This window comes from Lissotriton vulgaris, chromosome 2_2 (assembly GCF_964263255.1).
Source record: "Lissotriton vulgaris chromosome 2_2, aLisVul1.2, whole genome shotgun sequence".
Taxonomy (NCBI): domain Eukaryota; kingdom Metazoa; phylum Chordata; class Amphibia; order Caudata; family Salamandridae; genus Lissotriton; species Lissotriton vulgaris.
Genome location: NC_141688.1, coordinates 320,506,002 through 320,531,741, shown reverse-complemented (window position 1 = coordinate 320,531,741; position 25,740 = coordinate 320,506,002). Strand labels below are relative to the sequence as shown.

Sequence of the window (25,740 nt, the reverse complement as noted above, 5' to 3'; positions counted from 1 at the left end):
TCTATTCTCTGGATCGTTAGCAAGGGTCTTCCCTTCTGCCAGTCACCCAAACTATAAGTGTTTGCCTGCACCTATCCGTTTCTCACCCCTGTCTTACACTGAATCTCAGTCAGGGTGTTCCCTGGCATCAATGACCTCCTTCCAATGCTCTGCTATGTGACGTTGGCTTATCTCCCGTGATTCCTCTAAGTAGAACTCTTCCCTCTGCCCCTACCCACTGAGTCACATCTCTCATCCAGGTACCTACCACAGGCCCACCAATAGAATTCCAGGCCATTGCTATCTGCCTTCTGGCCAGTACCAAGGCCAGATCAAGGAACCTATTTCCAATCTTCCGTTTAGGTGATCGAGGGAAAAGTCCCAACAGACAGACCTCAGTAGTTGAGTCAAATGTGCATCCTCGCGTGTCACTCAGTGTTGCCAATACCGCATCCCAGAACTGACGCAATATGGTGCATTCTCAGGTCTGTGTACAAAATCTGCATCAATATGTTTGCTTCTCAGGCAGCAGCACGGCTCGCCACCATAGACTACTTGGACTTTGTGGGGCCCCAAGTAGGTCATATGCAAAGAGTTAAACTGCGTGTACTTTAAACTAGTGTTTCTTGAGACCATTTTAGGGTAGGCTAGGATTTTATTCCACTCTGAGCTCGAAATATTTCGATCTAAAACAGTCTTCTACCACTGACACAACCTTGACAGAGGTTAACGGGTCATCTCCGACATCGCGCTATAGAACCACTTCACTAAATGCTTGGTTGTGCCTGTGTGAGCAAGGATGGAAGCACTTTATGTATCTTGGGTTCCTCACAGCCCCCTCTCTAAAGTCCTCTGAAAGTGTGAACCAGGGCCTCATCCTGGAGGAACTGACCATCCTGTAGGCATTGGCCTGCAACTAATTCCCTGAAAGGGAAAAGGGTGTTTTGTTGGTAACAGTCCCCTACTGTATCCTGCCTTACGCCCGTTCAGGCTGATAGCTGTTCAGCTGTGGAAAACGTTAATGGTTCCCCATGTGGTAGGCCCACTAAGGGTAAGTCTGACACGGACAAGGGAGTCCCTTTTGGCTTTACTATATAGCTCTTCCAGCACTGCAACGCAGTAGACCGCAATAGGGTCGGGCGAGCAATCTCAACTGCTCGGTTGAGCAGTCTAGCCAACAATCGGCTCGTGTGTGCTGTGATCTCTGCCAGTTCTAACTCTTCTAGCCTCAGCCCGTCCAACTACTGCACAACCCACTGTGTTTGGGAGGCTAGGAAGTATAACTCAGAATTTGGCACTCATAAACCACCCTCTGCAACGGGGCACTGCAGAGTTTCTAAGGAGACCCCATGCTGGCTCTAAATCCCTGATCAGTTCTTGTAGCAAAGTATCTAGCTGGCGCAACCAGCACGAAGGAACAGTCACTGGGAGGTTGATGAATAAAAGTACAGCAAATGTGGAAGCATGACCGTTTTGAACAGTGATATTAGGGCCATAATCGACAGCCCTCATTCACTGCAGGTGGTATAACATATGTCCTGTATGTATCCTCTGATGATTTGTTAGACTTGATGGATGACTACGACTTTTCCCTCATTCACTGCAGGTGTATGTTTTTTCTCCTGTATGTGCTTGACGATGAATCTTCAGCTCTGATGGCTGAAGAAAACTTCTCACATGTACTGCAGCTGTATGTTGTTTCTCCATTATGTGTTTGCTGATGTTTCTTGTGGTGCGATTACTGACGAAAGGTCCTCCCACATAAACTGCACACGTATAGCTTTATTTCCATATGTGTTCGCTGATGTTTCATTAGGTTTGATGACTGAGTAAAGGTCTTCCTACATTCACTGCAGCTGTATGGTTTTTCTCCTGTATGTGTTCGCTGATGGTCTTTAAGTACTCATGACTAATTAAAGGTCCACCCACATTTACTGCATATGCATAGTTTTTCTCCAGTATGTGTTTGCTGACGATTCTTCAAGTTTGATAAATGAGTAAGGATACTTCCTCATTCACTGCAGCTGGATGGGTTTTCTCCTGTGTGGGTTATCTGATGGATCTTTAGTTGTGATGACTGACTAAAGGTCCTTCCACATTCACTGCAGATCTATGGTTTTTCTCCTGTATGGGTTCGCTGATGCATCTTTAGTTTTGATGACTGACTAAAGGTCCTTCCACATTCACTGCACAAGTATGGCTTTTCTCCAGTATGTTTTTGCTGATGGCTCGCTAGTGTTGATAAATGAGAAAAGGCCTTCCCACATTCACTGCAGCTGTACGGCTTCTCTCCTGTATGTAATCGATGATGGACCCTTAGGTATGACAAAGTAGTAAAGCTCCTCCCACATTCAATGCACACATATGGTTTTTCTCCAGTATGTGTTCGCTGATGTCTCGTTAGGGTTGATGATTGAGTAAAGGTACTTCCACATTCAATGCAGCTGTAAGGTTTTTCTCCTGTATGAGTTCGCTGATGTTTCCTTAGGTCTGACGATTGAATAAAGCTCTTCCCGCACTCACTGCACACATATGGTTTTTCTCCAGTATGAGTTCGCTCATGGTTCTTCAGTGCTGATGAATGTGTAAAGGTATTCCCACATTCACTGCAGCTGTACGGCTTTTCTCCTGTATGTATACGCTGATGGTACCTTAGGATTGATAAATGGTTAAAGCTCCTCCCACATTCGCTGCACTCGTATGGGTTTTCTCCTGTGTGCATTTCCCGATGATCATTACGGTAGATGAATTACTGACACACTTTCCACATTCACTGCACGGGTGTGGCTGCTGATGCGTTAGGCACATATATATTTTTTCTTTTGGTGTTCACACCCCTAAGTTGAGTATGGTTTGGACACGTGCGTGGACTCTTACTGACGACTGGTCATCGTGGCTGATGAAACGTAAAGCTAATCCCAGAGTCATGGATCCCTAAACATGCTAAATAAAATAACAGTAGAGTTGAGATATCACTAATGTATTGTCACACTCACACCGTGCATACTGCCTCTTTACTCCTGGTCATCTTTACTTTTCTGCAGTATGATTTTAAGTATGTGGCGTTTGTATTTCACAAACCTAGCCAGAGTCAGCAGAGAGCTGTTAGGGTAAGAACTAACTACATTGAAAAATCAGAACATGCTAGGACACCACCTTTTCCTTTCAATCATCAGTTCTTTGGCTCACAATTTACTTCTGGTTATGCCTTGGAACAACTTCTCTACTTTCAGTGGTTTGAGCTTAACTGAGACTTGCATCTATCAGTAGCACACAAGAGGATGATTATATAAATAAATGTAGGCCAGTCAGTGGGTGGAGTATACCTAGGGCTCAGATCTGATTAGCCTGAAGAATCCAGTCTTTGTGTTGAGTGGATCGGGTGTACCTTAAGACCTCTTTGTAATTTCAGTAAGTCATCTTCAGGTCTCAGGGCATGAGGAAGGGTGCTCCAGAGGCAGGATTTCTTTTAATAGAGACCTCTGCCACCAAATTGTTGATCCTCAGTGGATAGACGGCGGCTTCAATATTAATTCTTGGAGCATAGTCTTAGCTAGGCAGCCTTGAAGGGAAAGCGCTCTTCGATCATGAGCTGGTATAGCAGCGAAGGGCAAGAGTAAAGTAGCTATTGTGTCTTTAGTCAATCAGCTGTGGTTTTGGATAATTTCCCAGTTGCCAAAGATTTTCTTTGGAAGCAACTTTAAAATGGAAATACAGCAATCTAGGTGTGATGACACTGTAGCAAGTACAAAGGTGAATTTTGGACGGAGCAGTAGGAAGGAGAGGATCCTCCTGAAGCAGATATAGAGGGTGGAATAAGCATTTAGTCACTGTGTCCACAGGAAAGATGAAGGGACCCTTGTTGTTCCATCACATGATGTCTCTTTGATCAACGCTCATCATCCCGTGGGTTGGTCTTGCCTTATTTCTTATTGAGTTTTATCTGCTGATCTGTGAGATCTCTCCTCTTACTGGCTTCAACAGTCGCTGAACACTTGCGTCTATCTTCAAGATCTCTTTTCATTTAAATATTTGCTAGCATTTCAGTATTTTCTTCATTCTTCAGCACCTTTTTGTGTGTTGTGTGCTCATAAGCCCACTCCCTGTTGGATAAAAGAGATCTGAAATCACTCAAGTGTAAGTGTGTGGAGTGAAAATAATATTTCTACAAAAACTATATAAAATCTTTTAAATAAATGTACTTAGTTATATTTATATTGCAATATGTTCAAGAGCTATCAAACAATTTAACTAGATTCTTTTGAATTAAACAAGAAAGTATTTGTATTTACAAGAAACCACTCCCCTCTGTACTCTGGATTAGAAAAACCTAGTACAAGCATCAACAAATCTCCACGATAAAAAACATAGTCCAGTGGCAAAGCACAGAAAAACATAGATTGTTGCTCGGAATGTTATTAAATGGCTATATGGAGGGTAAGGAACAACAGCATCGTTCCCAAACGTGTAATAAAGGAAGAGAGGCATACTATTGCAGAATAGTGAGCATTTGGATCCTGAAGCCTGCTCTCAGAAGGAGAGAGCTTATTTAGAACATGTCAGAGTTAAATGCATCCTGGCAATGTTTACTTAAGGACCTGAAGGGCTGGGAGGTCATCTACACATCAGGCAATGAGGTGATGCAGCTCACTTAACTATAGAAGGGTATATCCAAATCACCAATCAACTTCAGGCAAATATTAATAATAAAAACCATTTTAAGAATTAGAGGATAGGTGATGAAAGAAAATACAGTCGGTTCAGAAAATGGTAAATAAGTAGACAATAGGTTCCAGAAAAGATGTCCATGAATGCTAGTTTTAGAACCTGTCGCTAGGGCTGTCCAGTGTAAACAACTTTCATAATATAGTTTCTAACATTTCTTTTTAAAGTCCATTGTGTGGCAGTGAGGATGTCATTTATGAATTAACACTCTCACTTGAGCAACTCTATGATGTCAGTACTTTCAACCGACAGCCCACCAATGAATTCGGTGCCGCAATGAAGGGCTGGTGAGGCACTTTCAAATAACTTTATAGCGCAGAGTGTATGTTGAGCAACAAGCTCTGTCCTCCCCACAACATTACTGTCTCCATGCTCGTACAACTTCTTGTGCTGCTAAAAACATATCTGGAGTGTGAGTAATTCTGCCTCTATATACAAGACACCCGGCCAATTCTATTGCACGGCTGCGATGGCACTAAATAGGAGCATTGCACATTTTTTTAAACCTATTTTATTAATTTTCATTTGTATCACATATTCATACAATGTTCCTTTCACAAGTTATTTCCGTTTCATGCAATCGTATTCCACAATAACCACTAATCATTTTATCTGTTCATACGTACGACAATATATCCAAGGATCTCCAGTCATGTGTCAACGTTATACCTGAACTTATTACATTCCCAACAGTTGAGCGGAAAATGGAATATGTACTCTTCTTGATAACTTACAACGCTCGTAACTCCCCCCTCCTCTCCAAACATTCCTGGTCACAGTTCCGTGTTTACATTATTCCCGAACCATTTGCACCATACCAAAGTCTCAATTTGCATGCTATTATATATACAGTATCTCTGTATTACACATTGGGTTGAGGCATGGGCATTACATGTTACCAGTTGGCACACAACACAGCTAAACATATATATCTATATCAGTGGACTTCAGCTCTTTTAACATAGTCTCCCATTCAAGTGCTATTGGTGTCTTGCGCAGTCCTCCTATTTGTTCCCTACGCAACGATGCACCCTCTGCACAGCTCCAGCGTAGAGCATTGCACATATATATCCATTTTTAATTTCATTTCATTGCACTGCGATCAAACAACAGTATTACAGAATGTAATTGGACGCATTTCTTGATTACAGTAATATACTTTTCAGACGTGTCGATAATGCATAAGTCTCAAAAATGGGGGTCTCTAGTTGGCAGAGGAGATACCTTTGTACTAAAAGGGACCCTTGCTTCTAGTCAAGGTAAGACTTTAGATAACCCCTACCTACCCCCTTGGTAGCTTGGCACGAGCAGACAGACTTATCCCAAAGACAATGTGTAAAGTTTTTGTACCAACACTCACAGTAACACAGTGAAAACACCACTAAAGGATACCACACCAGTTTAGAAAATTAAAGTATCTTTATCTTAACTAAACAAGACCAACACAACAAAAATCCAACATACACAGTTAAAAATAAGACTTTCAAAAGGTTTCAAGAAGTTCTCAAGCAGCCGCAGAGTTGGAAAACAAAGAAATGCGACACTCCTGAGAGCTTGGGGAGTTGATGCAACAGTTCAGCAACACGCAGAAGACAAGTTGCGTCAAATCCGGTTTGTATGGGGGGTGATGTGTCGATTCTTTATGATGGTTCCGGTTCGCAGGTGATGCCCCGGGAAAGCGTGCCGCACAGGTATGATGTGTGGGAATCCGGGATACGGCGGCAATCGATGTGCTGGCTCCGATTGGCGCTGCGTCGGTCCTCTTCAGCTGCGATCCCTCGATGCGTCGATTCTTGCAACAGTGACAGGCACTGCAATGGTTTTCGCAGCGTCACGGCGATGCATGGAAATTCTTCTCACACCATGGAGATGCGTCGAGAAAACAGCTGCAAGAAGAGTGATGCATCGATTTCTGTAGTTCTTCACGCTTCTTCTTTCTTCCAGCTCCCAAACAACAGCAACAACTTTCAGAGGCCCAGAAACTGGCACAGGCACCTCAAGGCAGGTCAGAACTCACAACAGCAGAGTTCAGGGGAGCTGGGGGTGAAGTCTTTGTGTCCCTGAGACTTTTGACCAGGAGGCCAGCTCACTTCAGGCCCTTGGAGATCTCCTTCAAGCAGGGGACGCAGCACACAGCATAGTCCTTCTCCTTTCCTTGACAGAAACAGCAACTGCAGGCCAGCCTCAGACACACAGCAAGGGCAGTACTTCTCCTCAGTATCCCCAGCTCTCCTTGGTAAAGGTTCCTCTTGAATTCCAGAAATGATCTAAAGTCTGTGATTTGGGGGTCTGATACTTGTACCCCATAATGGCTTTTGTTCTCCTTGTGCAAGGGGCTCTGAGCCCAGTTCAAACCAGTTCTGGGGGGGGGGGGCACTCTGCTAGTGCACAACAACATCCATTGTCAGTGTGAGCCTTGGCTCCAGACACACCTCAGGGGGGTGGAGCCAGCATTGTTGAAGGCAGGCACAGTGCTATTCCTCCCACCACTCCAAATGCAGATCAGGCCTATTCAGCCTAGTGCTTGTGCTGACTCATCCAGTCGCCTGGAGCCACTGCACCACCCCAACCCCTGTCACTCCAAAGCCAGACAGTCAATCCACAAACAGGCAGAGGCACACAGGATGGTTGAACAAGAAAATAGCCACTTTCTAAAAGTGGTATTTTCAAACATACAATTTAAAAACCATCTTTACTAAAAGAGGTTATCAAATTCTGAGTTAAGAGATACCAAACTCAGTTTTTGCATCTTATCCCTATGGGAAGATATGCTTGTAAAATGTCACAAAGCATTCCCCATTCTGTCCTATGGGGCAATATATCCTGTTAGATTTGGGGGTCTCTGGTTGGCACAGGTAAGTACTTGTGACAAGCAGGGACCCTCTCCTCTAGTCAGAACAAGGGGATTACCCTCTAAAATAACCCCTGCTCACCCTCTAGGTAGCGTGGCGCGAGTAGTCACGGCTTATCTCAGAGCTTTATGGGTTAAGCATTTGTAAACACATACAGTAACTCACTGACAACACCACACAGACACACCAATTTTTGCATAAAAATAAGTATCTTTTTGTAAGGCTTAGCACAAGATCAACTCACGTTTAAAATTAGGCCACGATACTACTAACAATTTAAGAGTTCTTTAAAAATGCGTACTTTCTGGTTCTATGCGCTTCGCGCACTTGGTTCGACTCGCACAGCGTTGGAAAAAGTGTCTGGTAGGAAGAAACAGCGCTGCGGACACACTAGTCCAAGGCGTACACCACTGGGGTGCGAGTCATTGGCACAGTACCTTTAAGTTTGTAGAGTGCGGCTCGGACGATGCGGCAAAAGGAAAGCCAGGCCAGGAGCGTTGTCGGCCCCTCCTTGATGCGAGCCCCGGGCCACGGGGGCGAGGTGGACGATCCTAGTCTGCTAGTGTTTGCTTCCGGATACAGCATGCGAGCAGCGCCTTCAGAGCGGGGGTGCCTTCAGTCCTGGATGGCGCTTTGAAAGGCGGCCGGTACGCTGCGATCGTACGGGCCGTTCTCAGCCTTGCGGTGCGCTCCGGACACAAATTCAAGCTGCGGGAGGGTGAGGGGGGCAACAGTGCGGCTCAAAGGGGGGAGGGTGAAGCAGCTCGGTGAAGGCAGGAGGACTCCAATTGTCCTGGGACTACGTTCAGGGGGCAAGCTCACCCACAATGCGGCTTGACAAGAGACTGGGGTGGAGATCTTCATAAGTACAAGTAGAATAAAGTCTCTTTAGTCTTTTCCTCTCCTCTAGCAGCAAGGCAACCACTGCAGGCCAATCCCCAGGTCAGGGACAGTACTCCTCCTAGCAGCTTTCCCAGTTCCTTCTCGTCGGACAGAGGTTCTTCTTGCTTCAGCAGGATCGGATTTCTTTGGAGAAGGGCTCCAATATTTATACCATAAATCTTTTGTTTTCTGAGGCCAGGGGGCCTTTTCCTAGTTCAGTCCAGTTCTTAAGCACTTTGTTTACAGGACTCTGGCTTGTCTTTTCAGTGTGCAGGGCAGAGACATCAGACGCTCCACAGGAGGTGGAGCCAGCATTGAGGTGGCAGAGCACAGCCCTATTCAGAGTCTAGGTGCACTTCTCCCACCCATCTGGCTGTAATCTTCCTATTCACCACCTGGCAGCCCCAGCCTGTGCCCTGGAATTCCTCAGCCCTGTCACTCACAGAAACCAGACAGCAGATACACATCCTAGCAGAAGCGGGCTGAAAAGGTTAGGCAAGCAAATACAAGCTTCCTAAAAGTGGTATTTGCAAACACAGAATATTAAAATAAACTTTACTAAAAGATGTATTTTCTTATTTTGAGTTCAGGCATACTAAACTTGAATTTCTACCGTGTTCGCTGATTCTGTTGGGATCAGAGAGTGTAACAATTCCAACAGCCCATTCTGGCCTACGAGAACAGGTAGCCTTGCAATAGTAAAAAACTAAAGTGGCTGTAATTCACTATTAGGACATTCCACACACATCAGGGATTGTCCTACCTTATACTTACAATGCACCCTGCCCTTGAGTCTACCATAGGGGTGACTAATATGAAGTTATGGGAAGGTTTAGAGACTGGCAAGGGGGTGCCCTTGCCCAGCCAGCAGGACAGTAGCAGACTGCACGCAGGTTCTGCAATGGCAGACCTTAGACACAATTTACAAGGCTGCTTCTGTGGGTGACACAGCCAGTGCTGAAAGCCCACTATCAGCATTTGGATTTACAAGCCCTGGGCATTCCTGGTGCACTTTACTGGGGTCTGACTGTAAACCAAATAAGCCAATCATGGAATCCAATCACCATATACATTTTATACAGGGAGCCCGTGCACTGTGGCACTGATTGGCAGTGGCACAGTGCTCTGGGCAGCTAACACCAGCAAAACACATGAGGCACAGTAACAAAAAAGTGGAAGGGAGACCTACGCCAAGGTGCCAGGTCTAACATAGCTTTCAATAGTGCAAAATTAAATTGCCAGTATTTCTCTATCAGATGTTACACACACCAGTACATGTCATACCTTTCACTTGCACTGCACCCTGCCCAGGGGGTACCTTGGGCCTACCATAGGGGTGCCCTATATGTAAGAAAAGGGATGGTTAGGGCCTGACAAGTGGGTGCACTTGCCTAGTCAACATGGCAGTTAACAAACTGCGCGCAGGCGCTGAAGTGGCAGACCTGAGGTCTTTTCAGTGCTACTCATGTGGGTGGCACAATCAGTGCTACAGGCATACTAGTTGCAAAAAACACAGTTGATGGACAGAATGTAGAACGATGTCATACATTCACCCCAGTACAAGGATCTGGGCCTAAATCCACCGTTTTTTTGCACTCCACACCACCCTGGGTTAGACACTGGCTATATGCAAATCAGCTCTGACCCTGTGCCCCATGGGAACAGTCCAGTCCGAACTACCAAGCCATGTCTTTCCCAGACCAGAATCAAGCATCCAAGGACCGGTTTCTGGCTATCAGCCTTCATTCAGCCTGGATAGCTTGACTCCAGTGGTGTGGAGAGCCTGGGTCTCACGTCTGAGTATACCCAGCACACACGGGGTGAAAATTGCAAAAAACACAGTTGATGGACAGAATGTAGAACAATGTCATACATTCACCCCAGTACAAGGATCTGGGCCTAAATCCATCGTTTTTTTGCACTCCACACCACCCTGGGTTAGACACTGGCTATATGCAAATCAGCTCTGACCCTGTGCCCCATGGGAACAGTCCAGTCCGAACTACCAAGCCATGTCTTTCCCAGACCGGAATAAAGCATCCAAGGACCGGTTTCTGGCTATCAGCCTTCATTCAGCCTGGATAGCTTGACTCCAGTGGTGTGGAGAGCCTGGGACTCACGTCTGAGTAGACCCAGCACACACGGGGTGAAAATTGCAAAAAAACACAGTTGATGGACAGAATGTAGAACAATGTCATACATTCACCCCAGTACAAGGATCTGGGCCTCAATCCATCGTTTTTTTGCACTCCAAAATGATGTCCATCAACTGTGTTCCTGAGCTACACACATCTCTTTTTGCTAGGTTGAGACACTCAGGGCCTCAAGCCTCGCAATCTCCACATTGAGCTCTCCCATTCTCAGCTCATATGGCAAGATCAATGTCCTTTCTTCCAAGGCATAAGCTTTCCTGCTCTCCTCTGCCTTGGCCTGGATTTCCATTTCCATCTACTTTGTTTTGATTCTCAGGACTAGCTCCTGTGCCGTGACCCTTTGGTTCTCCTCCAGTTCCTCTGGGGAAAAACTGCTAGAGTAATAATTGCTGCCAGCCCTAGAGGCTGCTCTTGCCACAGGCAGATCCTGTGATCTGAAACCATCCCCTTGTGCATCCTCGTCCACCTCTGCACCCCAGCCTCTCTGGCCTCCCACTAGGCCCTAATGGCCTTCTGTAGCTCCTCCTTCCTTGAGCTGCTCTTCATGGGACATCCAAACTGCTTGAGTTGACCTACTTTGTAACTACTTAACATTTCAATATCAAACTTCAGTTCTGCAACAACTTTTTGCTGGTTTACCCTTTTGAGACATGATGCGTGAATATTTTAAGGGTTACTCAAAAATAGAACCAACAAGCATTAGAAATGCAATAGGTCTCGCAGCATTAGAGTTAGTGCTTTTAGAATTGTTTATAGGTTTTTTGTTGTAAATCTTTTGCATTTTATTTTTTTGTAGGCAATGCAAAAGAATTACAAATCAAAAAAGCAATAAGCAAATGTAAAAGCTTTAACTAAAAATCCTGCGAGACCTATTGCACTGTGTGAGGGTGAGGTGTTGAGGGTGAGTGAGGGTGGGGGTGAGTGAGGAGTTGAGGGTGAGGGTGAGAGAGTGTTATTGTGAGTTAGGGTGAGGGGTTGAGGGTGGATGAGGGTGGATGAGGGTGAGGGTGAGGTGTTGAGGATGAGTGAGGATGAGTGAGGGTGAGTGAGGGGTCGAGGGTGAGTGAGGGTGAGTGAGGGTGACTGAGTGTGAGTGAGTGAGGGTGAGTCAGAGTGAGTGAGGGTGAGGTGTTGAGGGTGAGGCGTTGAGGGTGAGGTGTTGAGGGTGAGGTGTTGAGGGTGAGGTGTTGAGGGTGAGGTGTTGAGGGTGAGGTGTTGAGGGTAGGGTGTTGAGGGTAGGGTGTTGAGGGTGATTGAGTGTGAGTGAGTGAGGGTGAGGTGTTGAGGGTGAGTGAGTGAGGGTGAGGTGTGGAGAGTGAGTGAGGTTCAGGTGTTGAGGGTGAGGATTTGAGGGTGAGGGTGTGAGGTGTTGAGGGTGAGTGTTTGAGGGTGAGGGCGAGTGAAGTTGAGGGGGTGAGGTGTTGAGGGTGTGAGGGTGAGGTGTTGAGGGTGTGTTGTTGAGCGTGAGGCTGAGGTGTAGAGTGTGAGTGAGAGTAAGAGTGAGGGTGATTGAGTGTTTTAGTGTTAGTGAGGGTGAGGTATTGAGTGTGAGTGAGGGGAAGTGTGATTGTGGTATTGAGAGTTAGTGAGGGTGAGGTGTTGAGTGTTAGTGATGGTGAGGTGTTGAGTGTGAGTGAGGGTGAGTGTGAGTGAGGGGGAGGGGGAGGCGTTGAGGATGAGTGATGTGTTTAGGGTGAAGTGTTGAGGGTGTGGGTGAGGAATTGAGGGTGAGGGAGGGTGAGTGTGGGTGAATGTTTGAGGGTGAGTGATTGAGGGTGAGGTGTTGTGGCTGATTTTTTGTGGGTGAGTGAGGGTGAGATGTCGATGGTGATTGAAGGTGAGGTGTTGGGTGAGGCGTTGAGAGTGAGTGAAGTTGAGTGTTGTTGAGTGAGGATGAGTGAGGGTGAGTGAGTAGTTGCGTGTGAGGTGTTGAGGGTGGGTGAGGGTGAGTGAGGGTGATGTGTTGAGGGTGAGTTAGGGTGAGTGAGGGTGAGGGTGAGTGATGGTGAGTAAGTGTGAGGATGAGTGAGGGTGAGGGTGAGAGTTTGAGGGTGAGTGAGGGTGAGGAGTTGAGGGTGAGTGAGGGCGAGGGTGAGTGAGTGTGAGGGGTTGAGGGTGAGTGAGGGTGAGTGAGGGTGAGGCTATGGGGGCTTATCCACTCTTTAAACATTAAAATAAAAAGTCAGCACAGAAAGTACATTTTGTTAAATACTGGCACATGCATGAATGTACACAAATAATACGAGTACTCTAGGAAAGCTGCAACTGTCACAGCTTCCAAAGCGTACTCCTGGATTTGTTTGAGAATTCCAAATAAACTTTAAATATACTACTAAATTGGTTGCAAGGCTATATGAGTAAATTTGCTATTGTTGTGCAAATTGAGCCCATTGCCTTCAACAGTGAAGATGGACTTGTTGTCATCTTTAGAACAAAGAATAGAGACCGGAAGTCCACCTCATATCAAGGGTGACTCCGTACCCTAGGTTTGAAGGAGCGGCCATCTTTGAGTGGCCCGCTAACTAGTATTTTGCCTGCATGCTGTACTACAGGCAACAGAGTACCACCCACGCCAAACTATCCCATGTCTCCTGGATACAGCTGATAATCTTTCACAGCAGCACTCATATCGAGAGCATTGGCGGCAGTGCGTATGAGTGACCTTTGTGTTCGCGGTTTAGAGTTCGGCTTCTGAGGAGCACCAGGGACTTAGCCAGGACCTCCAATTGTGACAAATGCAACATAAGTGATGCCTTTGTCAGGCAAGACGTCCATCTTTGAGGCATCACCCAGCCCACCTGCCACTAGCAAGGCGTGGCTTGTGTCCGAAGATTGGTGGAAATGTAGAATGTAACCTGACCAAATACATGATGCCCCCACCTTGGTGTTGTCATCGTTGTTACAAATATCACTGAACCTAAGCATGAGTAAGTGATGGCTTGGTAAAATGGAGCCTTCTGGTCATTTTAGGCTTAATTGTTCTACCAAATGCTTGAAATGGAAATCTAAAAGTGTAGGTGCTCACTGTCCCAGAGTACCTGTTTGCTACTGAGAAGCACTGGTACTCTCATACTAAAAGTATTGCATCCCTGCTGAGAAGTGCAGGTACTCTCCCTTTCAGTACATGCGAGCAGCTGCTCAACTAAAGTACTGGTTCTACCAGACTCCTCGGATCGCTTTGCGCGTTAGAGGTCCAGGGAAAACTGCACAGCCCGAAGAAGCCTTTGTCCTGCAATACACATCTGGCACAGATAACCACTGATTGGATGGTCTGTCCGGCATAGGTTTATCCATGTGGGGACATAGTCTTTACAACAAACACACACTCACACTTTCTCTTACAATAACACTGCATTTCTGTGTTTCATGTGTGCCCATGTTAGCTCACGTGAAGTGCTGAGCTGCATAAAGGAAGTGGGGGGGGGGGGGAGGGGGGCTAGAGCAAGCAGTATGCGAATCATAAGGGGCTCATCAGCAATTCTGCCAGTGCCTAAAATATATTGCAGAAACATGCCCTTTTTCTATAGTGAACCACGACATCATAATAACACATACCTTTTCTACAGTAATTCAGTCTTAAATAGTGGATAGGAAGCTGTGACAAGTCCCCTACTGCTGTGTGGTACAGAGTGAAGCTATGAGTAAGCCGACATTGACACAGGGACCAATTTGTTGTGCTTTTTTATGTGTACACAAAACTAGAAAGCCATTCTTTTGTTGAACCAGCTGAGGTTCCATGTAATGCAGACTTACCTGCATTAGTGAGGCTGCCAGGGTAAATAAACGGTGATGGTGCACGGGCATGCAGCGTGGGGGATGAATGAGGGCACGGCTAAAGATGTTGAATAAGAGCTTTACAAACCTAGTCATAATTTATTTTCTGCTGAGGATCGAATTTTCTTTATAGTAAATTTCTCTCTGCGTTTTGAGGAATAAAGCAGAAATCTGCATTTGAAAAAAGAACATGCTTTGGCTGTGAATCTTTTTCACTTGGACAAACACAGCCTGTATAACCTAATGATGCTCCATTTTGTATCTTGAGCTCTTGCAGAGGTTCTTTGCAAAGGACGTGACCTCTGAAAACACTGAGGAGATTCCCTGTCCAAATCTTAAAATATTTCACATCTGTTTTTATTTTATAAGAATGTAACTGTAGTTTAACAGGGAGAAATAGATACGTGCTTCAAAGAGGAACCCATACTCTTAACAAATATATTTGTTGAAGCCTCCCCCAATCTTTCTGTGCTGAATGTTTTTATTTTTTGTCAAGAGTTTTATACATGCTTTGTTTTTTTTTTAGGTTCAGAAATTAGGAGCGGAAAAATCATGGGAAAGGGTAAAGCTAATAAAACAAATTCTAAACTGATCATTGGAGGGTGGAACAGTAGTCAGTAGATGGATGTGTTGGCAGCAGAACTGGGTGATTTTGATGAAAACTGTTGTTAGCTAGGAGAGTAGACTTTTGAGGACTTGGGTTGGTAACTTATTGGCCGTGCTGTATTTCCGGCTCAACATTGTGGTTTCCTACTTATCTTTCTATGTCGCTGATTCAGAATGGTGTGCCAGTGTTTTATGTTCTGTAGTTAGTTCTACATGGCTCCTACTGATTGCAGACAGTACCTAAACCAATCTGATTTACAGTGCATAATAAATCAAAGAGCAGGGTGTGCTATACCAAGAAGGGCTTTGTGATTTAATGTTGCATTTTTGGCAGGAGAAGTGGCAGAGCTGGTGAAAAATGGAGAGGGAGCAGGTGAGGGGGTGTTGCAGAAGTATCTGTCACGAAACACTCGGTCAGTTAGATCACTTCTGATTTATCAAGCCTACGTAAAATTCATATGGTATTGTACATTTTTTATGTATTGAATTATAATCTTCTTAGCAAGTGAACCATGATGTTGATTGTGTGTAGGTGCTCAGAGAGACACGTGTAGATTTTCATTGAGATGAGGAGTAACATGGAGAGTGGGGGACATTTTGTATATTGGTTACTATTGGAGGATGGCAGGGCACGTTCCTGTTCTGAGGTATCACTGTTCCCACCTTCTGCTAAAGGCTTACTTCTGGAGGACTAACACAACTAATTCTCAGAACCGGACTGAAAATGGCATGTTACTGGAGAAGGGCACAGCTTTGCAACCTTCACAGCAGTTGTTGTCAGATTAGTGCGGCTTGATGCAAAGGGTTGGGTATGCCTGTCTGCGCACATATCAGGAGAGGGTGAGAATGTGTAATGTTTCAAATGTTTACTAGCCCTCTCGGTGTTCCTCCAGTTTTACAGTGTTAATGTGCGCTCGTTGTGCTCGTGTGCCCCTTGTTGGGGAGTCGGACTACAATATTAAAATACGAATTCTAAAATGTGTGGGACCAGGTGCACACTGCCCTCAGGAGGGACTCCATTACTGCCGTTAATGGGAAGAGAGAATTACTGAGTTTACGGATGCCGTGCCAGGGGGCGCCTAGGAAATCATTGCGGATCCGAGAAGCTATTTCTGCATATTTGATCTCTCGTTAAACGGTTGGTGAGAGCCCGTGCATGCCTAGGTTAGTTTTCCTTTATTCATTCTACAGTTTAGCGCTCTCTTCTCTAGCTCTGAACATTGTGTGCCGTTTGCTGTGCAGTGTGGAGCTGAATTCAGTAGTGCAGAGGGGCCCCTCCGTTTGATTCCAGTATAATCCCCTGACAGACCAGACGGCATTAATCTATGCCTTTGTCATATCTGCTTAGAGGCGAAGCTGAATGTGCAGCAGTGACGTGAGAAGGCTTTTTATGAATCAGTCAAAAAGCCATACCTATTAGTGACGTACCTCAGTATCGTTAAAAACAAGCGCTGGCAAAGTTCCTTGCCGAAAACGTGCAGGCGAGGTGCGACACGGCAGGAAGACGGAAGGAAGAGAGGGGAGGGGGAGGAGAAATGCGACACGGCGGGAGGGGGCGGGCAGGGGAGGGGGCGGAGAGGGGAGAGGTGACACGGCAGGAAGACGGAAGGAAGAGAGGGGAGGGGGAGGAGAAATGCGACACGGCGGGAGGGGGCGGAGGGGGTAAAACACGACGGACGTGCACGCGCATGTGACTTTTAAGGTCAATGCGCATGCGCATAAGCTTAATGCGCATGCGCATTGACCTTAAATTTATCGTGCACTGCAAGGAATCGCCACGATTCCTTGCAGTGTGGATAAAGAGTGGATAACTCGCTATAGTCTCGCTTGCTCGATGCGCATGCGCATCGACAGGCGAGACCTAAAAACAAAACACAGTATGTGGTTGCGTAGTGGTCAGCACTAAACTAGTGATGTGGGTGAAGTAAAAATACAGGATCAAATCCTCAACGCTGACCACCCATATATTAGAAATGGGAGGGGTCTCTAGTTGATAGAGGTAGGTACCTTTGTCCTAATAGGGACCCTTGCTTCTACTTAGGGTAAGGGGATACACACTTAAGATAACCCCTGCTCACCCCCTAAGTAGCATGGCACGAGCAGACAGGCTCATCCTAAAGACAATGTGCAAAGTATTTGTACCAACACTCACAGTAACACAGTGAAAACAGTACTACAAGAGTTTGTCCTTTGGGAAAAATATACCTATGTTTGCTATATATTCAAACGATTCCACTCATTCCCTGTCACTCACACCCTCTGCATTCTTTGGAATTGAGACCAAAGAATGCAGAGGGTGTGAGTGACAGAGAAAGGACACAACTCTTGTAATACTGTTATATTATACCCTATTCCTTTGGTAAGCAAGGGGTTCCTCTTTATTTTTCTAATTCACAGTTAAAACACCACAAAAGGACACCATACCAGTTTAGAAAATTAAAGGATCTTTATCTAAACTAAACAAGACCAAAAAAACAAAAATCCAACATGCCTTGAGCAAGAGCTTCATGCATTGCCTCCAATAGGTGTGGAGCTAATGTGTTCATGTGTGGTCCAAGGAACTCCATGGGGAATCCATTGGGGCTGGGGGCCCACCCTGGGCGCATAGCGGCCAGCACTGCACTGAGCTCATCTGTTGTGATGGGGGCATCAAGTTGTTTCTGCACCTGAGCTGTGAGATTTCAGGGGGTAATAGCTCTTAAGAATTTCGCTATTAAGGCCTCCGATAACTTATCATAGCGCGCGTAGAGTGAGAAGAAAAAATTTGCAAACTCTCCAACTACTGCCCCGGGGGATGAGCGCAGGATACCATCTGTGTTTTTTCAGCACTGGAATGCCCGCAGGGGACCTCACTGCCTGGCATAGCCTATGGAGTATTTTGCTTGATTTGTCACCCACTGGTAAATCCGGTGTTGCAAAGCCATCCAGATTTCCTTGGCCTCACCATAACGTGTTGTTGTATGTGTTGCTGCGTCTGAAGCATATTACGTTGAAGGGGTGGGCTGGGATCAAGAACAAACTGCGCTTCTAAGACCCTCTGGCTTTTTGCCATTTTAACCTATTGCGAGGAGCGTTTACATTTTTCATTAGAACAAAAACTGATATCAATCCCGCAGATGGTGGATTTTAAAAGCTTCCCATGGAATACCCTTGAATGGGGCAGAGGCCACGTTGGATTAAAGACAGTCCGAGTGATGGAAATTTTAGCTTTTTGAAAGACAAAGACTCTTTCTTTTTAAACATATTTTTATTGAACAGCATTGAATATGTCACCCCCCAATCAAAACATACTTTGCAAATAGTAGACGTCATCAAGCTTTTGGTGTATAGCCGTTCCATCTAATGTGGGTTATTTGACATGTATAACAGTTACAATGCATAACACATCATGCAGCTCATCGTCTTTGGGTTTACCACTGGGGTGATTTCTTTGTCGAAAAAGTTGAGAAAATACATGCTACTTTTCCTAAACCCCCAATATCAGGAAAGGAATCACCTCCCAGACAAAAGACCACCCTCACCCGTTTTACCACACCCGACAAAGAAAATCTGATCAGCATTATTAACAGTATCCACTCAGGATCCCCTAACGTTCTTATTGATCAAATTAGACACATGATCACCTTGTCCTTCCAAGAGTGCTATGTTCCAGAGGCTTGGAAGACAGCACAAGTCATTCCTCTCAAAAAAAAAAACTAATATTCCGGTTACCCAATATCAAAATCTCAGACCTATCTCCCTCTTGCCACAATGCGCTAAAATTATAGAAAAAATAGTCAACAAACAAATAATGGCTTTCTTAGAAGAAGAAAATGTACTTCATCCCACACAATCAGGATTTAGACCTGGCTATTCCACGGAATCAGCTGTACTATACTCCACGGAATGTATTCGCAAGATGGTGGACGAGGGTGAGACAGCAGCGTTGGTCATGCTAGATTTAAGCGCAGCTTTTGATACTGTGCTACATGACACGCTGCTGTCCCGACTTTCGGACATTGGAGTGAAGGATCATGCGCTGGCTTGGCTCAAATCTTTCCTCACCAAAAGAACATTCCAGATACATTGCCCACCCTTTATGTCATCTTCTCGCGACGTGAGCTATGGGGTTCCACAGGGCTCTAGTTTGAGCCCTACCTTGTTCAACATCTATATGGAGCCCCTGGCACGAGTCGTAGAGAACTTTGGGGTGGGCATTGTCAGCTACGCGGACGACACCCAGCTCATGTTCAAGCTCACTCCAGATAGCGGTAAACTTGCCACCAACTTCTCTAGCTGCATGGCTGCTGTCGCCACTTGGATGAATAACAACTGCCTCCGTTTAAATGGTGATAAAACGGAGGTGTTAGTGGTAGGGAACAGAACCTCAATATGGTCCCAGGCTTGGTGGCCTACTACTCTGGGCGATTGTCCCCACCCAGTCGAAAAAGTCAAAAACCTAGGGATTATGATTGACTCGGATCTTTCGGGTAAATCCCAAATCAACAAAATAATAGGTAAATGTATGGGCACGCTAAAAATCCTGCGAAAAATCATCGATCTTATCCCGACAGAAGCAAGAAAAACTGTTGTGCATGCAATTATAACACCCCACTTGGACTACGGAAACGTTCTCCTATTAGGCCTGAACCAAAAGCAATTGCATCAGCTTCAATGCATCCAAAATGCTGCCGCCCGCATGGTACTGGGTCTACCAAGAAGAACATCTTCCAAAGCGGCCTTGTCCAAACTGCACTGGCTCCCAGTTAGGGAAAGAATTAGATTTAAAAGTCTTTGCTACGCCCACAAAATTGCCCACAACAAAGGACCTACCTATTTAAGAAATCTTCTCACTATCCATCGCCCAACCAGAGACCTTAGATCCTCGGGCATGTCACAATTTAAACTTCCCCATATCCATAGAGCGAAAATGGGCGGCCGCTCCTTTCGCTTCCTCGGAGTAAAACACTGGAATGCCCTCCCTGTTCACTTAAGAATGGAACCTTCAGAAACTCTTTTTAGAGCCAAATTAAAAACTCATCTTTTTCCTCAATAATACTTTTCTGTACTTTCTCTCTCCGTTTGTCCGTTAGGAGTTTTTTGTTGGCAGTCAGCGGGGATACACAGTTGTGCAGCCATGCGCTTTATAAATTGCTTTATTATTATTATTATTGATGTCTGAAGAAAAATCTTCTCACATGTACTGCAGCCGTATGATGTTTCTCCATTATGTGTTTGCTGATGTTTCTTGAGGTGTGATGACGGACGAAAGGTCCCCCCACATAAACTGCACATGTATGGCTTTATTTCCATATGTGTTCCCTGAGGTCTGATTAGGTTTGACGACGGAGTAAAGGTCTTAATGTAATTGGAAGACCTGCACACCAGTTTTCAGTGTATTGTTAGTGTCTTGTAACCAAATACTAAAGAAATGTCTGTTTCTATGTGTGCGTGCTATCACGATGAGAGGTTAAGCCCTAACCCCTGTATCTAAACTGAACTAAAAGAGGAATGGGATCTTCCCACATTCACTGCACACTGTATGTGTTCGCTGATGGTCCTTAAGTACTCATGGCTGATTAAAGGTCCTCCCACATTCACTGCATATGTATAGTTTTTGTCCAGTATGGGTTTGCTGATGATTCATCAAGTTTGATAAATGAGTAAAGATACTTCCACATTCACTGCAGCTGGATGGTTTTTCTCCTGTGTGGGTTCGCTGATGGATATTTAGTTGTGATGATTGACTAAAGTTCCTTCCACATTCACTGCTTACATATGGTTTTTCTCCAGTATGTTTGCGCTGATGTTTCATCAGGGTGGATGATTGAGTAAAGGTACTTCCACATTCACTGCAGCTGTATGGTTTTTCTCCTGTATGGGTTTGCTGATGGATCTTTAGTTTTGATGACTGACTAAAGTTCCTTCCACATTCACTGCACAAGTATGGTTTTTCTCCAGTATGTGTTCGCTGATGGCTAGCTAGATTTGATGAATGAGAAAAGGCCTTCCCACATTCACTGCAGCTGTACGGCTTTTCGCCCGTATGTAATCGCTGATGGACCCTTAGGGATGATAAAGTATTAAAGCTCCTCCCACATTCACTGCATATATATGGTTTTTCTCCAGTATGTATTCGCTGATGGCTCGCTAGTTTAGATGAATGGCAAAAGGCCTTCCCACATTCACTGCAGCTATACGGCTTTTCTCCTGTATGTATTCGCTGATGGATCCTTAGGTCTGATAAAGTAGTAAAGCTCCTCCAACATTCACTGCACACATATGGTTTTTCTCCAGTATGAGTTCGCTGATGTTTCTTTAGGTGTGATGATTGGGTAAAGGTACTTCCACATTCACTGCAGCTGTAAGGTTTTTCTCCTTTATGAGTTCGCTGATGTTTCCTTAGGTCTGATGATTGAATAAAGCTCTTCCCGCACTCACTGCACACATATGGTTTTTCACCAGTATGAGTTCGCTCATGGTTCTTCAGTGCTGATGAATGTGTAAAGGTCTTCCCACATTCACTGCAGCTGTACGGCTTTTCTCCTGTATGTATACGCTGATGGTACCTTAGGATTGATAAATGGTTAAAGCTCCTCCCACATTCGCTGCACTCGTATGGGTTTTCTCCTGTGTGCATTCCCTGATGAATCATTACGGTAGATGAATTACTGACAAACTTTCCACATTCACTGCACGGGTGTGGCTGCTGATGCATTGGGCACATATACATTTTTTCTTTTGGTGTTCACACCCCTAATTTGAGTATGGTTTGGACATGTGCGTGGACTCTTACTGATGACTGGTTATCGTGGCTGATGAAACGTAACGCTAATCCCAGAGTCATGGATCCCTAAACATGCTAAATAAAATAACAGTAGAGTTGAGATATCACTAATTTATTGTCACACTCACACCGTGCATACTGCCTCTTTACTCCTGGTCATCTTTACTTTTCTGCAGTATGATTTTAAGTATGTGGCGTTTGTATTTCACAAACCTAGCCAGAGTCAGCAGAGAGCTGTTAGGGTAAGAACTAACTACATTGAAAAATCAGAACATGCTAGGACACCACCTTTTCCTTTCAATCATCAGTTCTTTGGCTCACAATTTACTTCTGGTTATGCCTTGGAACAACTTCTCTACTTTCTGTGGTTTGAGCTTAACTGGGACTTGCATCTATTAAAACAACACCAGAGGATAATTATATAAATAAATGTAGGCCAGTCAGTGGGTGGAGTATATCGGGGGCTCAGATCAGAGTAGACAAAGAATCCTGTCTTTGTGTTGAGCGGATCGGGTGCACCTTAAGACCTCTTTGTAATTTCAGTAAGTCATATTCAGGTCTCAGGGCAAGAGGAAGGGTGCTCCAGAGGCAGGATTTATTTTAATAGAGACCTCTGCCACCAAATTCCTCAGTGGATAGACGGCGGCTTCAATATTAATTCTTGGAGCATAGTCTTAGCTAGGCAGCCTTGAAGGGAAAGCACTCTTCGATCATGAGCTGGTATAGCAGCGAAGGGCAAGAGTAAAGTAGCTATTGTGTCTTTAGTCAAACTGAGGCAATCAGCTGTGGTTTTGGATAATTTCCCAGTTGCCAAAGATTTTCTTTGGAAGCACCTTTAAAATGGAAATACAGCAATCTAGGTGTGGTGACACTGTAGCAAGTACAAGGGTGAATTTTGGGCGGAGCAGTAGAAAGGAGAGGATCCTCCTGAAGCAGATATAGAGGGTGGAATAAGCATTTAGTCACTGTGTCCACAGGAAAGATGAAGGGACCATTGTTGTTCCATCACATGATGTCTCTTTGATCAACACTCTTCATCCCGTGGGTTGGTCTTGCCTTATTTCTTATTGAGTTTTATCTGCTGATCTGGGAGATCTCTGCTCTTACTGGCTTCAACAGTCGGTGAACACTTGCGTCTTTATCTTCAAGATCTCTTTTCTTTTAATTTAAATATTTGCTAGCATTTCAGTATTTTCTTCATTCTTCAGCACCTTTTTATGTGTTGTGTGCTCATAAGCCCACTCCCTGTTGGATAAAAGAGATCTGAAATCACTCAAGTGTAAGTGTGTGGAGTAAAAATAATATTTCTACAAAAACTATATAAAATCTTTTAATTAAATGTACTTAATTATGTTTATATTGCAATATATTTAAGAGCTCTCAAACACAATTTACCTAGATTCTTTTGAATTAAACAAGAAAGTATTTTTATTTACAACAAACCACTCCCCTCTGTACTCTGGATTAGAAAAACCTAGTACAAGCATCAACAAATCTCCATGACAAGAAACATAGTCCAGTGGCAAAGCACAGAAAAGCATAGATTGCTGGTTGGAATGTCATTAAATGGATGTATGGAGGGTAAGGAACAACAGCATTGTTCCCAAACCTGTAATACAGAGAGGCATACTATTGCAGAATACTGAGCATTGGGATCCTGGAGCCTGCACTCAGATCGAGTGAGCTTATTTAGAACATGTCTGAGTTAAATGCATACTGGCAATGTTTACTTAAAGACCTGAAGAGCTGGGAGGTCATCTATACATCATGCAATGAGGTGATGCATCTAACTTAACTATAGAGTGGTATATACAAATCACCAAGCAAGTTCATGCTAATATTAATAGTAAAAATCATTTTAAGAATTAGAGGATAGGTGATGAAAGAAAATAGTCGGATCAGAAAATGGTAAATAAATAGGTTGCAGAAAAGATGTCCATGAATGCTAGCTTAGGACCGGTCGCTAGTGCTCTCCAGTGTAAACAACTTTCATATTATAGTTTCTAACATTTCTTTTTAAAGTCCATTGTGTGGCAGTGAGAATGTATTTTATGTATTAGCACTCTCACTTTTTCAACTCTTTGATGTCAGTACCTTCAGCCGACAGCCCACCAATGACTGCGGTGCAGCAATGAAGTGCAGGCGAGGCACTTTCTTATAACTTTACAGAGCAGAGTGTATGTTGAGCAACAAGCTCTGTCCTCCGCACAACATTACTCCGTTTCCACGCTCGTACAACTTCTTGTGCTACTAACAGCAAATATCTGGAGTTTGAGCAATTCTGCCTCGATATACAAGACACATGGCCAACTCTATTGCACTGCGTCGATGGCACTAAATAGGAGCATTAAACATATATGTATATATTTTTTATTTCATTTTATTGCAGTGTGTTCAAACAACAGTATTACAGAATGTAATTGGACACATTTCCTGTTTACATTAATTTACTTTTCAGAGGTGTCCATAATGCATAAGTCTTAGAAATGGGGGTCTCTAGTTGGCAGAGGTAGGTACCTTTGTTTTAATAGAGACCCTTGCTTCTAGTCAGCATAAGAGGGTACACAGTTTAGAAAATTAAAGTATCTTTATCTAAACTAAACACGACCAACACGACAAAAATCCAACATATACAGTTAAAAATATGACTTTCAAAAGGTTTCAAGAAGTTCTCAAACTAAACTGCCGCAGTGTCGGAAAACAAAGAGATGCAACATTCCTGAGACCTTGGGGAAGCGATGCAACAGTACTGCGACACGCAGAGGACTAGTTGGGTTGAATCCTGTCTGTATGGGGGGTGATGTGTTGATTGTTTATGATGGTTTCGGTTCGCAGGTGATGCGCCAGGAAAGCGTGCCCCACAGGTACGATGCGTGGGAATCCGGGCTGGGTCTGCAATCGATGTGGCAGTGCCAATCGACGCTGCATCAGTCCTCTTCAGCTGCGATCCCTCGGTGCGCCGAATCTTGCAACAGAGACCGGTGCTGCAATGGTTTTTGCAGTGGCCTGGCGATGCATGGAAATTCTTCTCACGCCATGGAGATGCGTCGAGAAAACAGCCACAAGAAGAGCAATGTATCGATCTCTGTAGTTCTTCACGCTTCTTCTTTCTTCAAGCTCCCAAATAACAGCAGTAACCTCCAGAGGCCCAAAAACTGGCACAGGCACCTCAAGGCAGGTTAGAACTCACAACAGCAGAGTTCAGGGGAGCTGGGGGGTGAAGCCTTTGTGTCCCCGAGACTTCTGAACAGGAGGCCAGCTCACTTCAGGCTCTTGGAGATCTCCTTCAAGCAGGGGACACAGCACACAGCAAAGTCCTTCTCCTTTCCTTGACAGAAACAGCAACTGCAGGCCAACCCCAGACACACAGCAAGGGCAGTACTTCTCCTCAGTATCTCTAGCTCTTCTCCTTGATAAAGGTTCCTCTTGAATTCCAGGAAGGATCTGCAGTCTGGGATTTTGGGTCTGATACTTATACCCCATAATGTCTTTGCTCTCCTTGCGGAAGGGGCTCTGAGCCCTGTTCAAACTAGTTCCCGTGGGGAACTCTACAAGTGCACAACAACATCCATTGTCAGTGTGAGCCTTTGCTCCAGACACACCACAGGGGGGGTGGAGCCAACATTGTGGAAGGCTGGCAGAGCCCTATTCAGGTACAGGTGCTACTCCTCCCACCACTCCAAATGCAGATCAGGCCTTTTCAGCCTAGTGCTGACTCATCCAGTCTCCTGGAGCCACTGCACTACCCCAGCCCATGCCGCTGACTGCTCCTCTTCGTCCCTGGAATGTGCCGCCCAGCTAATCCAACGACAATTGGTCCTAAATCACAACAATAGGTGGGCTGCTGCCCCTCCTCATCTCCCGACTGTGGGTTTTGCCACCTATTTGCTTCCGCCCCTGCCAGGCCTAGAGGCTGCTCTTCCTACAGGCAGATCCTGTGATTTGAAACCATCCCCTTGTGCATCCTCATCCACCTCTGCATCCTCGGCCTCCGCAGCCTCTC

At 45.0% G+C, this 25,740-nt stretch overlaps 1 pseudogene; it reads right to left on the bottom strand.

Moving 5' to 3' along the window:
* Positions 1 to 1,448: 1,448 nt before the first annotated feature.
* Positions 1,449 to 21,827, bottom strand: LOC147729386 (uncharacterized; annotated as a pseudogene).
* Between the last annotated feature and the right edge of the window lie 3,913 nt (positions 21,828 to 25,740).